General features: G+C 37.7%; 1 protein-coding gene across 4 annotated transcripts in view; it reads left to right on the plus strand.

Moving 5' to 3' along the window:
* Window positions 1-16,223, plus strand: part of LOC109698442 (solute carrier organic anion transporter family member 5A1) — a 137,875-nt gene that overhangs the window by 93,061 nt on the left and 28,591 nt on the right. The gene's annotated exons all lie outside the window — the stretch shown is intronic.

The following is a 16,223-nucleotide window of genomic DNA, read 5'->3' on the forward strand; positions in this document are numbered from 1 at the left end:
TTTCTTTTATATGCATGTATACATTTTTTTTGTCCCTTGGCATATAGGATGGAACTGAAGTTGAGTTGCTATACTTAAAGGAGTGAGATGTCTTGGTGGTTAAATCTCTAGTTTTGAGAACCCAGAAACGTTTTACTGAATCTGCTCCCATTTTAGTAGGCCTCTATCCTGTTAAAGTGAGGTAATCGCTCTCTGCTTTGTATTGTGCCAACAAGCTTTCTGTAAGAGAAAGCTTATGCATTTTGGAGACAGAAGGTCTGGATTTAAGAACTCTCTCTGCCACTTTTTTGCTGCACTTTTAGTGGCTTAACTAATTTCTCTGGCCTCTGTTTCACTAGCTGGAAAATGGAATAATTGTATCTAATGTAGAGGGCTGTTGGAGTTTTTAAGTTTTAAATTACTAAGTATAATGAATAACACAAATACTAACTATTAATGAGAGTGATCATGACTTCCCTCCCTATTCAAATATTCCATTCTCCATAAAAAGATGGGAGAATCAGGATTATAATAGAAAGTGACAAAATGAAAGAAGAGTGAAACAGTGGTTGAAGAATAATATCCCAGTTTTATAGGTAAGTGAATAAAGGAATAGGTGCTAATTCAAACATTCATGGCCTCACTCCACCATCTCTCATTTCCTCAGAGGTACTTTCTGTTAACTCATAAAAATCATGTCCAGAGCTAATGAATATCTTGGCTTTTAAGCAGAGACAGGAATGGTTATTACCACATAGTCAGGAAATACCTTACTCTTTTTCCATCTAAATAATGAAACATGTGCTTAGACATTATTAGAAGTTGAAGTAATGTCCTTTTGCAACCTGAACCATCTCACTGTGGACCACAGAAAATTTGCTTTGCTGCTAGGCTTAACTTCCTGTTGTGGTATTTTTCCATTGGCCAGAAGAAGAGCATAGAGTTCCTTAGATCTGTGACTGTTAGACTGATTACATTTCAAGCTAATACCTAATTTTTTCAAGTCATTTTACTGAAATTCTTGTCATAGCACTATTGGCAATAGAGGGGAATATTATTTGTGTTGGACATAAAATAGATATTTAGAAGCAGTATAGATGCACATTTTAATCACTTGTTCATTTTTTTAAGGTATCAACTTTCCTTTCACCTCAAATCCTTTTTCTTATTTTGAAGGATATAAGGATATATGACTATCAGAAAAATTTTGAAATATGTTTAATTTCTATTCAGACATTATGAATATAATATTTTTCATTATGTATATAATGAAAATGCCTTGTGTGTTTTCTCTCATATGTGGAATGTAGACCTAATACAAATGTAGCAATGTTATGAAACACAGGTCACACTAAAAAGAGGTCACATACGAGAGGGGTAGAGTAGAAGAAGGAAGTTAAGAGCTTGAATATGGTTGATATACTCTCTATACAAGAATGAATATAGAATTTTTAAAATGGTTGAAACCACCATAAAGAAGGATCTAAAAAAGAATGAAGAACAATAGAGGAGATGAACCAATTTGGCTTACAATACATATATACATGGAAATGTCACAAGGAGACTTCCTGTGTAGCTATGTTAAACAAGCAAAAATGTTATTTAAAAAAAATTTTTTTCTACAAAATCGGAGAGCAGGAGGTTGGACCAGGTCCTACCTGGGTGGGGATGGGGGGTGTAACGGTGGAAAGGGGAGATGGTGGGGAAAGGGCAGAGGAGAGTGTATATGGTGCAAATACTGTGTGTACATGAATGTAAATGGAAAAATGATACCTATGAAACTATTCCAGGAATGGGGGATGAGGGGACAAAGGAGAGTAGTGGAGGAGGTGAATTCAAGTATAGTATATTTGATATATTATAAGAACTTTTATAAATGCTTTTATGTACCCCACCTAACACAGTAATAAGAAAAAAAAAGAAAATGCAAAAAATGAAAAAAAAAGAAAATGCCTTGTAGGTAGAACAAAAACCAGTTTTAGTATTGTGCACATCAAATACACCATTACAAGCACTTCAACCTACTTTAAATAGGAAAATTGTATGTGAATTAGAGATCAGTGAAGTTGTCAATTTAAAAAAACAAAAGAAAATAAACACAATATGTTCAGATTAGTAATTTGACCACAGTATGAAGCAACTGTTTTGATCCCTCCTCACTTTACCTGGCAGAATTAATATAGTTTCTAAAGAGCAAAATTTCTACCTGGCCTTTGTATGGCAAGGCCACTCTAGTGGGCATAGTTTAGGTATACAGAAGTTTGTCTCCATCTTCATCCAGATGAATAGTTTCAAATCTGCTTACTTATCCCAGGGGAAAGATGGCTTTGTTGGGTTTTGCAGCTCAGCTTCATTAGTGGGCACAGTGATGCTTCATTAGTGGGCACAGTGACCCATCATCCTTCTCCCTGGGAAAGCTTTGAGAGTTGCAGATTTTGGACAACAATGAACAGAGGAAAAGTCGAAAGCTGCTGACAGAAAGTGAATCTTGCCCAAAGGACCTCCAAAGAGGACTTTGCATTTGGCATGGGCCCCCATCTGTGAGCTTTGCCTCTATGAATGGAAACTAAGTGCAGTAACTTGATGCCAAGGTCTTTGTTTGTGGCTTATTTTGAAAACTAAAAAAAGTTACTGAGATACTATTATTCTCCTGTGAAATTTTCTCTACAGAAGGCATTTCCTGCCTGCCCCCTAACTTTGCAGAAATTTACTTAAAGTTCAACTTTCCAGAGCCAGAGAAAAAATGGAAGTAAGCACTCTGGTTTTAGCTTCTCATCGTTTCAAGTTGTTCTTGCCCTCTGTGATTTTATTGCCTGTATGCAGAAAACAGTTTTAGGTTTGTAAGCCATAAAAGATGAAATATTAATTTGATTTGATTTTGGCATCCCTTTCATGACACAGCACAGCATTTGCATTCCTGCATTATTTTAGCCTAAGTTTAGCAGAAAACGTAAATGAAAAGCATAGTTGTTTCCTCTGTTGAATGTCCTTTTTATTACCTTTCCTTCAGTGCTTCAAGATTTTGAGTCCCCAAGCTTGGGATTCTCATATTTCTCTCTCACCACACAGTGTCTCCCTGCATTGGCAAAGAGCTGGAGACGGTGTTATGAGTGAATGCGATCCATTGGGCCTACAAAGAGTAAACTATGGGCTTTATGTAGATATCTCTGTGCTGAAGGGATCAAAGCTAAGGTTTTTAGAAGTGTGTAATTCCTTTGAAAACCTTATGTAACCTTATGTACGCTCATGTTGGAAATCCCAAATCCTTCCCTATGGGTTAGCTACAAGTGGTTGCATCTGAACCACTCTGTGGCCTACACAGGGCACTGGACAGGAAACTGGGGCCTGATCTACTTCTAACATTGTCTCCTTTCCTTTTTTTAATTTTGGAAACAAAAACACTTCTTTTGTAAAATTCGTTTTAGCATATTACTGTTGTACTGGGGTACATTGTAACATTTACAGAAGTACTTACAATATATCTTAGTTGAATTCACCTTTTCTGACATTCTCCTTTATCCCCTCCTTCCCTCATTCTTAGAACAAACTCAACAGGTTTCATTTGTACATTTTCATTCATGAGTAAATAATATTCCCACCATATTCACCCTCCTTCACCCTATCTTTTTGTCTTCCCCCTCCCACTGATACCAACCCACAGAAAGGACCTGTTTTACCTTCCTGTTCTCCATTTTTGAAAAAAGACATTTTTGTTTAAGATAACTAAACAGGGAGTTTCATGGTGACATTTCAATGTATATATGTATTGTATCCTGAATTGGCTCAGACCTCCAAGTATTGTCTCCTTTGACTGAAGCCCTGGAAGGAAAAACTTGAGACAGCTGTTCTGCAGCAGCCCTGTGTCAGGCTAGCTACTCTGCCAGTTTATCTGCCTCAGAACAATTTCTAAAAGAACCTCCTGTAAGTCATCCACTGTGCACCTCTCTTTGGGTACTGATGGCTTTGACTCTGTCATATGCATTTCACCTCAGCACACATGGCTGCCTCCCCTAATTCAGTGCTCAATTTGGCCTGACTTTATACTATGAAATATGATGGATTGAAAGAAAGTTTGTCATACTTTAAAGGACTTAAAAACACATATAGACTCCAACACAGTGATAATGGGAGACTTTAATACCCCCCTGTCACCAATAGATAGGTCATCCAAACAAAAAATCAATAAAGAAATTCTAGAACTAAATCACACCATAGATCAAGTGGACCTAGCTGATGTCTACAGAATATTTCATCCAACATCTGCACAATATACATTCTTCTCAGCAGCCCATGGAACTTTGTCCAAAATTGATCATATCTTAGGACACAAAGCAAGCCTCAGCAAATATAAGAAAATAGAAATAATCCCCTGCATTCTATCTGATCACAATGCATTAAAACTAGAACTCAACAACTAAAACAACAGCAGAAAATACACAAACAATTGGAAGCTGAACAACACATCGCTCAATGATCAGTGGGTCATTGATGAAATAACAGAGGAAAGTAAAAGGTTCCTACAAGTTAATAAAAATGAAAAGATGACCTACCAGAACCTATGGGACACAGCAAAGGCATCCTAAGAGGAAAGTTTATAGCCATGAATGCATGTATTAAAAGGACAGAAGTATCTCAAATCAATGACCTACTGCTACATCTCAAACTCTTAGAAAAACAAGAACAAACAAATCCCAAAACAAGCAGGAGAGAAGTAATAAAAATAAGGGCTGAAATTAATGAATTAAAGACTAAAAAACCATACAAAGAATCAACAAAACAAAAAGCTGGTTCTTTGAAAACATAAACAAGATTGACAGACCCCTAGCAAATCTGACTAAAATGAGGAGGGAAAAATTGCAAATCAGTAAAATCAGAAATGCAAAAGGGGAGATAACAACAAACACCAACCAAATCCAGGGAGTCATAAGAGACTACTTTGAGAACCTATATTCCAATAAATTGGAAAATCGTGAAGAAATGGACAAATTTCTAGATACTTATGACCATCTAAAACTGAACCAAGAGGATATTAACCACCTAAACAGATCTATAAGATGAAATGAAACGGAAGCAGCAATAGTCTCCCAAAAAAGAAAAGTCCAGGATCTGACAGATTCTCTGCTGAATTCTGTCAGACCTTTAAAGAAGAACTAATGCCAACTCTCCTTAAACTTTTCCATGGAATAGAAAGAGAAGGAATACTGCCTAACTCATTCTATGAGTTCAGTATTGCACTCATCCCAAAACCAGACAAAGACACCTCCTAAAAGGAGAACTATAGGCCAATTTCCTTAATGAACATCGATACAAAAATCCTGAATAAAATAATGGCAAACCGAATCCAACAACATGTCAGAAAGATCATTCACCATGACCAAGTAGGCTTCATCCCAGGGATGCAGGGGTGATTCAACATATACAAATCTATAAATGTGATAGAGCATATTAATAGAAGCAAAACCAAAACCACTTGATCATCCAATAGATGCAGAAAAAGCCTTTATAAAATTCAATACCACTTCGTGATAAAAGTTCTAAGAAAACTAGGAATAGAAGGAAAGTACCTCAACATTATAAAGACTATATATGATAAGCCTATAGCCAACACTGTACTTAATGGGGAAAAATTGAAACCATTTCCCCTAAAGTTAGGAACAAGACAAGGATGCCCACTCTCCCCATTCCTATTCAACATAGTCCTGAAATTCCTAGCCAGAGCAATTAGGCTAGAGGAATACAAACAGGTAAAGAAACTGTCAAAGTATCCCTTTTTGCAGATGACATGATCCTATACCTCAAAGATCCAAAAAACTCTACCCCAAAACTCCTAAAGACCATGAACAGCTACAGCAGGGTGGCAGGATACAAAATAAACATATAAAAATCATTAGGTTGTCTACACACCAACAATGAACAAATTGAGAAAGAATATATGAAAACAATTCCATTTACAATAGCCTCAAAAAAAAATCCAATACCTAGGAGTAAACTTAATAAAGGATGTGAATGACCTCTACAAAGAGAACTACAAACCACTGAAGAAAGAGACTGAGGAAGACTACAGAAGGTGGAAAGATCTCCTGTACTCATGGATTGGTAGAATCAACATAGTAAAAATGGCTATACTACCAAAAGCAATCTACATGTTCAATTCAGTTCCTATCAAAATCCCAATGACATTCATCACAGAGATTGAAAAATCTACCCTAAAGTTCATTTGGAAACACAAGAGACTGCAAATAGCCAAGGCAATACTCAGCAAAAAGAGCAATTCTGGAGGTATCACATTACCTGACTTCAAACTATATTGCAGAGGCATAGCAACAAAAACAGCATGGTACTGGCACAAAAACAGATATGAAGAGCAGTGGAACAGAACAGAGGACCCGGATCTGAATCCACATAGCTGTGCTCACCTTATTTTTTACAAAGACACCAAAAACATATGATGGAGAAAAGACATCCTCTTCAACAAATGTTGCTGGGAAAAGTGGATATCTGCCTGCAAAAAAACTGAAACTAGATCTATGTTTATCACCCTGTTCTAGTATCAACTGTAAGTGGGTCAAGGACCTTGATATCAGACCTGATTCTGAATAATCTGGAACCCATAGGTATGGGCAAGGACTTCCTCAATAGAACTCCAGCAGTCCAGCAACTAAGAGAAAGGATGGACAAATGGGACTTGGGACTTCATAAAATTAAAAACTTCACAACAAAAGAAATGGTCTTTAAACTGAGGAGACCACCCATAGAGTGCGAGAAAATACTCGCTTCTGTACATCAAAAGACTGATAACCAAAATATACAGGGAGGTCAAAAAATTAAATTCCCCCAAAATCAATGAACCAATAAAGAAGTGGGCAACTGAACTAAACAGAACTTTTTCAAAGGAAGAAATCCAAATGGCCAAAAAACACATGAAAAAATGCTCACCATCCTTGGCCATAAAGGAAATGCAAATCAAAACCACACTAAGATTCCACCTCATCCCTGTTAGAATAGCCATCATCAAAAACACCACCAACAACAAATGTTGGCGAGGATGTGGGGAAAAATGAACCCTCGTACACTGCTGGTGGGAATGTAAGCTAATACAACCACTCTGGAAAACAATATGGAGGCTTCTTAAAAAAACTAAAATAGATCTGCCATATGATCCAGCAATCCCACTCTTGGAGATATACCCAAAAGAATGTGACTCAGGCTATTCCAAAGGCACCTCACACCCATGTTTATTGCAGCACTATTCACAATAGCCAAGTTATGGAAGCAGCCAAGATGCCCCACTACTGATGAATTGATTAAGAAAATGTGATATTTATACACAATGGAATTTTATTCAGCCATGACAAGAATGAAATCTTGTCATTTGCAAGTAATGGATGGAACTGGAGAACATAATTTTAAGCGAAGTTAGCCAGGCTCAGGAGGCCAAAAATCGCATGTTCTCCCTCATATGTGGACTTTAGATCTAAAACAAATGCAGTAATATTATTGGACATGGGTCACATGCTAAAGGGAGAACACACACAGGAGGAATGGGGATAGGTAGAAAACCCTAAACTTGAAAGCATTTGATGTGCCCACTGTAGAGGAGCAAGTAAAGTAATCTTAAACTGGCAGAGGCCACTATGGGAAGGTGACTGGAAAGTAGTGAAGAGATCTAGTAGAGATGAACCAGTGTGGGTTGTAATACACTTGTGCATGGAAGCAATGCTAAGAATCTCTCTGTAGCTATCCTTACCTCAAACTAGCAAAAACATTCTGTCTTATTATTTATGTTTTCTCTTCAACAAAATTGGAGAAGAGGGCAGAACAGGTTCTGCCTGGAAGTGAGGGGGGTGGGGCTGGGAGAGAGATGGCTCAAACAATGTATGCACATATAAATAAATGAATAAATAAACCCCCCCAAAAAAGAAATTTTGTTCTCTGTCTTAAAATAGCCACTGAATTTTAAGAAGATACCATAAATTAATTTTAGTGATACACCCAGCTCATTGTGTGTGAATTCCTGAGATTTTTCACAACAGTGAGATATGTGAAAAAGAAAGATACATCTTGTGCTTATATTCCTTGTGAATTTATATACAATTTGTAAGAATGTATACTTACTGAACTGTCTATGCTCAGACCATTTAATATTTGCTAGCTTCAAGGTTTAGAACTATTTAAAATATTCTCTTTAGTTGTTTCCTTCTAATGGTAATTGGTACTTATTGCCTATAAGAAAATTTGTGAGAGAAAGTAGAAGCTTAAAAAGGCAAAATAATTTGCCCTGGACAAGAAGAAGTTAATTTTGTGTCATAAAGCTAGAAGCATAAGCTTTAGAAAAGTTAAATAAATTTTAATTGATTTACATATTCTACCACTTACTTGACATGATGTGGCGCGAAGGCTATAGGTGCTCCCATTCTGAGACACCACTGATGGTAAGATGCCCTGTGAATTTGAGTCACTTTGAAAGAAAGAAAAATACTTCAAATTAGACTCCAATATAAGGCTAAGATACAGTTGATTATAAGACACATTTTGATTTCAGAGCATGAAAATCCATAAAATGTTGAGAATGAAAGGAGTTACTATACAAAGAGTAGTTATCAGAGTACCTGGCCTGTCAACACAATGTCAACATTGTGTGCACGTGTGTGTGTGTGTGTGTGTGTGTGTGTGTGTGTGAAAGGAGAGGAGAGGAAGGTAGAGAGAGAAAGAATGAATGGATGAATGAATGAACTATTCTTCACTGTTTTGCAGGTGCTCTGTCCCCTTTCCTATGCCCAGCTCTCTTCCCAAGCAAAACCTGGCCTTCATAGTGAATTATAATATTTATTATTTATTATTTACTATCGTGTTTGCAAACAATTTATTTTCAATTTAACTAAAAATTTTGTGAAAACATCAAACAGAAGTGGTGAATCTGGGTCTAAGAGGCTGATGTCAGCTAAGACTCTGAGACCCTCTGTATTTACTTAGTTCACGTCCGTGGCAGACTGCACTCCTATGACTTCCCAGTAGAAAAGAGCTATCAGGGGCCTGACAGTCCTTGCTTTATTACCTTTGGTGGTTTGCCAGTGTAAGCTTTTGCCAGCTGTTCAATGCAGAATTTTGGTTAAAGTGATGATTCTTAAGCATCAATCCATATAACTGGTACCTGTTGCTTTTAAACTGATTTTAGCAAGTTATTTTAGCCCCCAATTAGGTCTCAGATTTTCTCTTTGTAAAATGGGATAGCACCTAATTCATGGAATAATACAAAGCTGAAATAAATGAGTGAACCACCTAAAGATTTTGAGTAATAAATTCTAAGTCACAAAATGTGTTCATTCATCCACATATTCACCAATCCCTGGGACATACTGGACAGATAGGAAGATAGTGAAAATATAGTCGTTCTGGTGATCATATTTACTAATGACAAGTTTTCTGGTGTTAAGGGCTGAATACTAGTTGGGTGCTGGGGGTTCACACCTGTAATACTAGCTACTCCAGAGGCAGAGGATCGCGACTCAAAGTCAGCCTGGGCAAATAGTTCATGAGACTTTAAAAAAAAAAATCACAAAAAAGGGCTGGTGGACTGGCTCAAGGTGTAGGCTCTGAGTTCAAACCCCAGAAGCACACACAAAAAAAAAAAGACAGAAGAAGAAGAAGAAAGGCTGAATACTAATTAGGAAGCAAAGTCAAATAACTTATCCTGCTTTTAAATTATGACGCAGTTCTGAATTTAGGGATTTTTTTTTTTTTTGGTCATCCTGGGGCTCTTGCACAGTCCCTGCCACTCTATAAATTGTTCAATAGGAGTAGGATTTTTTTTTGAGATTATAACCTGTGTGGTTAACTTTATTTTTCCTTTTTTGTTGGTGTATATTAATTATACAACAGGTTTCATTGTTATATTTGCATACATATATATATAATGTACTTTGATCAAATTTATCCCTCTATTACTCTTTCTTATCCCCCATTCACCATTTTAAAAATGATTTTAATGTGTTTCATTATCCTATTTTCATACATTCATATGAAATGCTTTGATAAATTTTTATCCACTCTTCATCCCTCCTTTCAACCTGCCCCATTCCACTGTTTCCCACCCCAAACAGTCCTCCTATTTTATACTCATATCATCAATTTTTAGGTCTAGATTCCACATATAAGACAGAATATGCAATATCCATCTGCTTACTTCACTTAACATGATGATTTCTGGTTCCATTCATTTTTCTGCAAATGACATAATTTCATTCTTCTTTATAGCTGAATAATACACCATGCTGTATATGTACCACGTTTTCCTTATCCATTAATCAGTTGATGGACACCTTGGCTGGTTCCATAGATTGGCTATTGTGTATAGCACTGCTATAAACATGGGTGTGCAGGTGCCTCTATTGTATGCTGACTCACTTTCCTTCAGGAGTGTTATAGCAGGATCATCAATAGTTCTATAGTTTTCTGGATGTCCTCCATAATGATTTCCATAGTGGCTGCACTAATTTACATTGCTACCAGCAGTGTATAAGGCTTCCTTTTCCCCTGCATTCTCACCAACATTTATTGTTTGTTTCCTTGATGGTAGCCATTTCGACTGGGGTGAGATGGAAACTCAAGATAGTTTTTGACTTTCATTTCATCTATGACCAAGGATGTTGAACATTTCTTCATGTAGTTTTTGGCTATTTGTACTTCTTTTGAAAGCTGTCTGTTCATTTCATTTGCCTATTTATGAACTGGATTGTTTATTGATGTTTAATTTTTAGAACTCTTTTAATATTCTGGGTATTAATCCTTTATCTGAATAATACCTGGTAAAATTTTTCTCCCATTCTGTAAGTTGTCTCTTGACTCTGGTAGTTGTTTCCTTTGCTGTGCAGAAGCTTTTTAATTTGATACAATCCCATTTGTCAAATATTCTCTTATATCCTGAGCAGATTGAGTCCTAGTAACAAAGGTGTTACCTATGTCTTCATCTTCCATGTCTTCCGTATATTTTCCTCTAGTAGATTCAAAATTCCATGCCTTACATTTAGATTTTTGATCCATTTTTAATTAATTTTTTGTATAGGGCGAGAGATAGGGCTCTAACTTCAGTCTTCTACGTGTAGATCCCAGTTTTTTCAACACTATTTGTTGAGGCTATCTTTTCTCCAATGTATGTTTTTGGCACTTTTTTGAACAGATGTCTGTAGCTGTGTGGGTTTATTTCTAGATCATCTATTATATGCCATTGATCTACCTGTTTTTGTGCCAGTACCATACTGTTTTTGTTACTGTGGATCTGTAGTAAAATTTGAAGTCAGGTATTGTGATACGTCCAGCATTGCTCTTTTTGCTCAGAATTGCTTTGGCTATTTGGAGTCTTTTGTGCTTCCATATGAATTTTAAGATTGATTTTTCTATTTCTGTGAAAAATGACATTGGAATTTTTATGGGGGTTGCATTGAATCTGCAGATTGCTTTTTTTACAATATTAATTCTGCTAATCCATGAACATGGGAGAATTTTCATTCTCTTCTCTCCTCACTATTGTGCAAGTTACTGTTCTGAGTCTTCACTTTCCTCTGATGAAAATTTTTAAAGGATTATAGAATGAATACTGGTTGCCAGGCAAAACTTCCACTTCAAATGACTTTAATCTTTCTCCTCTGACCTTCACCTGGGTTGTTGACATCTTAGAACTTGCCATCTAGCAGTGCTCATTGTGCAGCTGCATACTTCTGGTTTCTAATGTTATCTGGACCCATGGCTCCTACTTGTACCAAGTTTGTCTCCTGCTCCTACTTAGTGCTCTCTTTGCTTTTCCACCATAGTTATGCCAGCCCTGTTCTAAGGAAAACTCTCAGTATCCCTTCCCCCTAAGAGTTGGTTGGGTTCAGCATTGAATAAACACCTCACCAATCAAATGTGTATATGGCCGCCACATTCAGAAATCTCCTTACTCTGATCTTTACCACTAATGATCTCTTTAATTGACATATTGGGGTGAGTGACCAAATTGGACATGTCAGAACCTCAGAGTCAGTCTTCTGGCCTAGAACTCTGGTTACAACTTTGGCAAGCCATTCTTGGAGAAAATATGCCCTTTAGACATTAGCCACTTGCAAAAATCTGGCCCCAGATGAAGAGGGCAAAAAAGGAGGATCCCACGTAACTGCCAAGATCACATTTATTTAGGGGGCTTAATTTTCCTTTTCATTTTGGAACAACATCAGCTACTTGTTTTTTAACCATCATTTGGTGAGTCAAAGTAATGAATATTTGGACCCTCTGGGTCCTAAAGTCTTATTCTTGAAGTACAACTTATAACAAAACAACCTGAGCAGTATTTTAAGATGCTAGGATCATCATCTACAGGACAGACAAAATTAAAAAATGAGCACCATGTAATCCCAGCTTAAAAGTCACTCCTTCTCAATAACTTAATGGCTTATATTTGTCCAAAGGGTCTTATACATTGAGTCCTAGCTGTCTGTGAGTCTTCCCAATACCCTATGGGATCAGATTAGACCAACCTTGACAATCTCATCCCAACAGTAAGGGACAATTATAACCAAACCACAGGATTAATTAATTAATTAGTATTGGCTTAACAAAAAATTGCTTATAGACAAGGGGGAAAGTTGTCAGAATCAAAGTGGAGTCATGTTGGGTGGGTATGGTGGCACATACCTGTAATCACAGTACTTGGGAATCTGAAGCAGGAGGATTTTAAGTTCAAGACCAGCCTGAACTATATAAAATAAGAAACTACCACTAACAACAAAAAGCTGGAGTCACTTTTGCCTACCCTTCCAAAAGTAACTAAAGCCAAGAAGTTATGGAATAAGGGTTGTTACACATGGTTATCTGACACTAAAGCCCTCCTAATAGATACTTCTGAAAATAAGGCAAATTCATACCTTTGGCAAAGGCCTTCTGTTTAAGTAGAGATAAGAAAATGACTATTTCTTCTGACTCCAAACACTTTTTTAGTAGTCCATACAAATGTAGTTCCATAAAAGGAAAGAGGAACCCATGTACAAGTTGTTTATAATTGGATGTCTTCTGACTGTGGGCTCCTTGTATTCTACTTTATAGTGGAGCTTCTACTTTTAGGCTTAGACATGGCTCTTTTGATGCTTTATATGCTTCTGCCATTACATGTAGGTTTCCCCAGCCAGGAAACCTACAAAACCAAATTGGTTGACATCATGATTCCCTCAACATTGAGAAATTTCCAAACACAAGGTGGGAAGTATAACAGGTACTTATAAATTACTATAAGATAGTATAGTATAAGCCCAAGTGAAGAATCTTCACAAATGTCCGAAAGATAACTAAAAGCAGGTTAAAAACTTGTCATCTCTGCCTCCATTGTGCATCTGTCTCCTTTGCTCTGACCCATTCTCTCCCGCAGTCACCTTGGGTTCCAGGAACAAGAGGGCTAATAAACATTTTGTGACAAGACTTCATCCCACCAGAGGAACCATTTACTTTCTCATTATGACATGGCCCTGTCTGACCACTCCTAAGATAACGATCAACTGGACCACGCCTTGACCACCGTTTGACTGACAGTACATAATTGTGTATACTTACTGTCCCTTGCCACATTCTTCCTCTATTCAAATTGAAATCTCATGCTGGTACCCTGAAGATGGGCTGAACTGCTTAGTCTACCTCTTCCCATATGTGCACAGTGCATTAATAAATCTCCTTTCTCTGGAAAAAAAAATCTTCACTTATCAGTTTTCTCACAATAAAAAGGCCACAATGAAATTGCAGAATGTAAGCTGTGGAGTTTTTGCTCCTTCATACTTTTTTATGCTGTTCAAATGTTCTATTGCAACATGTATTACCTTGTGTTTCTAAAATGATAGAAAAATAACCTAACTGGAAAACTAACATTTATGGAACACTCCCGCCCCCGGCAGGCAATTTGTCCTCCGTTCTGGCCTAGGTGAAGTGGTCTCCTCCACTCCAGCGTTAGGCCAACTGTCTGTGCTTCTGGTTCCATATCATCTGACTTCTCATGCACATTGTCAATGAGCTGTCTTTCCCTACACATTCAACCTCTCACTTCCCTGTAGTTTATTTTTCTTGGGATATAATTATGCCTAAGTCCCCTGTGCACCTTGTAAAACAGACAGAATTCCCCCCAGCTGACTCTTCCTCAGCTCCACTCTAACTCTAGGACCTCCCTCCTTTTATAGCAGAGTTCTAAAAAGAGCACATGGAATTCCCAGTCTCTACATCTTCATAACTGACTACTCAACTCACTGTGCAGTCTGGATTCTTCCTTTACAACACCCTTAACATTGCTCTTCCCATGGCCTCCAGGGACCTCATGGTCTCATTTCAATCTTTCTTCCTGGACTTCTGTGAGGCATTTGACACCATTGTCCCTTTTGCTCTTTGAAACTGTCTTTGGTGGTCTATGGCACAGTTGCAATGGCAGTAACTACAGTTTATATCACGTACAGAGAGAGTGGATGTGATCTTCCCTGTCATGTGAATGGTAGCCCTCTCCTTCATAACACAAAGACATTTAGCTTAGAATGTTTAAGAAGCTCATGTATGATTACGTAGCCATTTTCTGAATCCAAAGCCCAAGTTTTATCCCCCTGAGAACATTTCACTTCCCCAGATTTATTTTTGATTCTGGGACTGCTCATTTTCAGTTTCTTTTGTAGGCTCATCTTTTTAATAATACCCTATTAAGATTATTGCTTTGATTTTTTTTCTCTTCTCACTCTGTACCTCTTGGAACATTCCATCTATGTCACGAATTCAGCTACTGTTTATAAATCCCTCAGCCCAGCTCTTCCTGAAGTACATAGCCCACAGGTGCAATTGTGTAAGGTGTTTCTATCTGTAGGCACTTCACGTTCAATGTGTCTGTCATGAACTTTTCCCCACATGCCTGGGCTCATATTCTGGATCTCTACTGTATCTGGGTGTCATATACTAGCCTGCCCTCTCTCCCTAGTCTCCTGATCTAGTTTATTGTGCTATTGGTCATTAGACTTCCTATATGGTTCAGCAGCACTTTTGCTTTGACCAGTTCTCTGACTTGAGTTCTCACCCATCTAAGCTATCTTATATACTCACTTCATGAGTGATCTTCATGGGCTGGAAGCTTGGCTCAAGTGGTAGACCATCTAACTAGCAAGTAGAAGGCCATGCGTTCAATCCCCAGTACTGCCAACAAAGAAAAGAATGGTCTTCATAACACACAACTCATACCATTTGACCTGGCTCTGAATTTGGCTTTGGCCTCCTATTGCCCAGATATGCAGTCTTAGCTTCTTTCCCTGGTCTCTCATGGTCTCACTCTTCCTCACTTCTCTTTGCCATGCCCTTCTACCTCCTAGAATCTTGCATTCCACACTCACTGTTTTGGACTGCTTTGGGTCCTCTAGTCCACAGTCTCCTGCCTTTCTGCACACATTTCCTTTGTATGGAATGCCCTCTGTACTGGGACATTGGGCACATTCTGTCTTCTCCATTGGCAGCATGAGATGCCATCTCTGATTTCTTCCAGGGAGACTCAGGTATGCCTCTTTTCCGGTATTCTCCCTATAGTTTGTGTAGTTGTTTTTAGTGTGTTCTAATTATCTGTTTATTTTTTAGTTTGTAAGGTTATTGGGACAGGCACTATAACTCTTTATTTGTTTTTGTAGTGTGAAGTATAAATTTTGCATATTAGCCAAAATTTAGAGATAAGAAATAAATGTGAATTGAACACTTATTTTAGTTTATTTGGGCTTCTATAGCAAGATTACCATACATGGTGTGGCTTAAATACAGTGAAATTTATTTCTCACAGTTCCAGAGAGTGGAGTCCAAGATCAAGGTGCTGGCAGATTTGGTGTCTGGCGAGGGTTCATTCCTCATAGATGGTGTCCTCCCATGATGGAGGATGTGAAGGAGCTCTCAGGTCTCTCTTATTAGGGCACTAATCCCATTTTTATGGCCTCCACACTCATGACCTAATCACCCCCAAAGTTTCCACCTCCTAATCCCATCTATCACATTGGGGGTTAGGATTTGAGGGTGAGTAGGTACACAAACGTTCAGGCTGTATCAGTAACTACTATCCAGATCATGGAATGAAGTGTTTTCAGTACCAAAGGAGCCCCGTCTTTTGTGATACCATATCTTAGCTTTTATGATAATTAAATGTTATTAGTTATCTTTTCTTCATAGTTATACTCCTTGTACATACATTCCTGAACATTATGTCTTAGTTTTATTGGTCCTTAAAC

The sequence above is a fragment of the Castor canadensis genome, chromosome 3 (genome assembly GCF_047511655.1).
Source record: "Castor canadensis chromosome 3, mCasCan1.hap1v2, whole genome shotgun sequence".
Classification (NCBI taxonomy): Eukaryota; Metazoa; Chordata; class Mammalia; order Rodentia; family Castoridae; genus Castor; species Castor canadensis.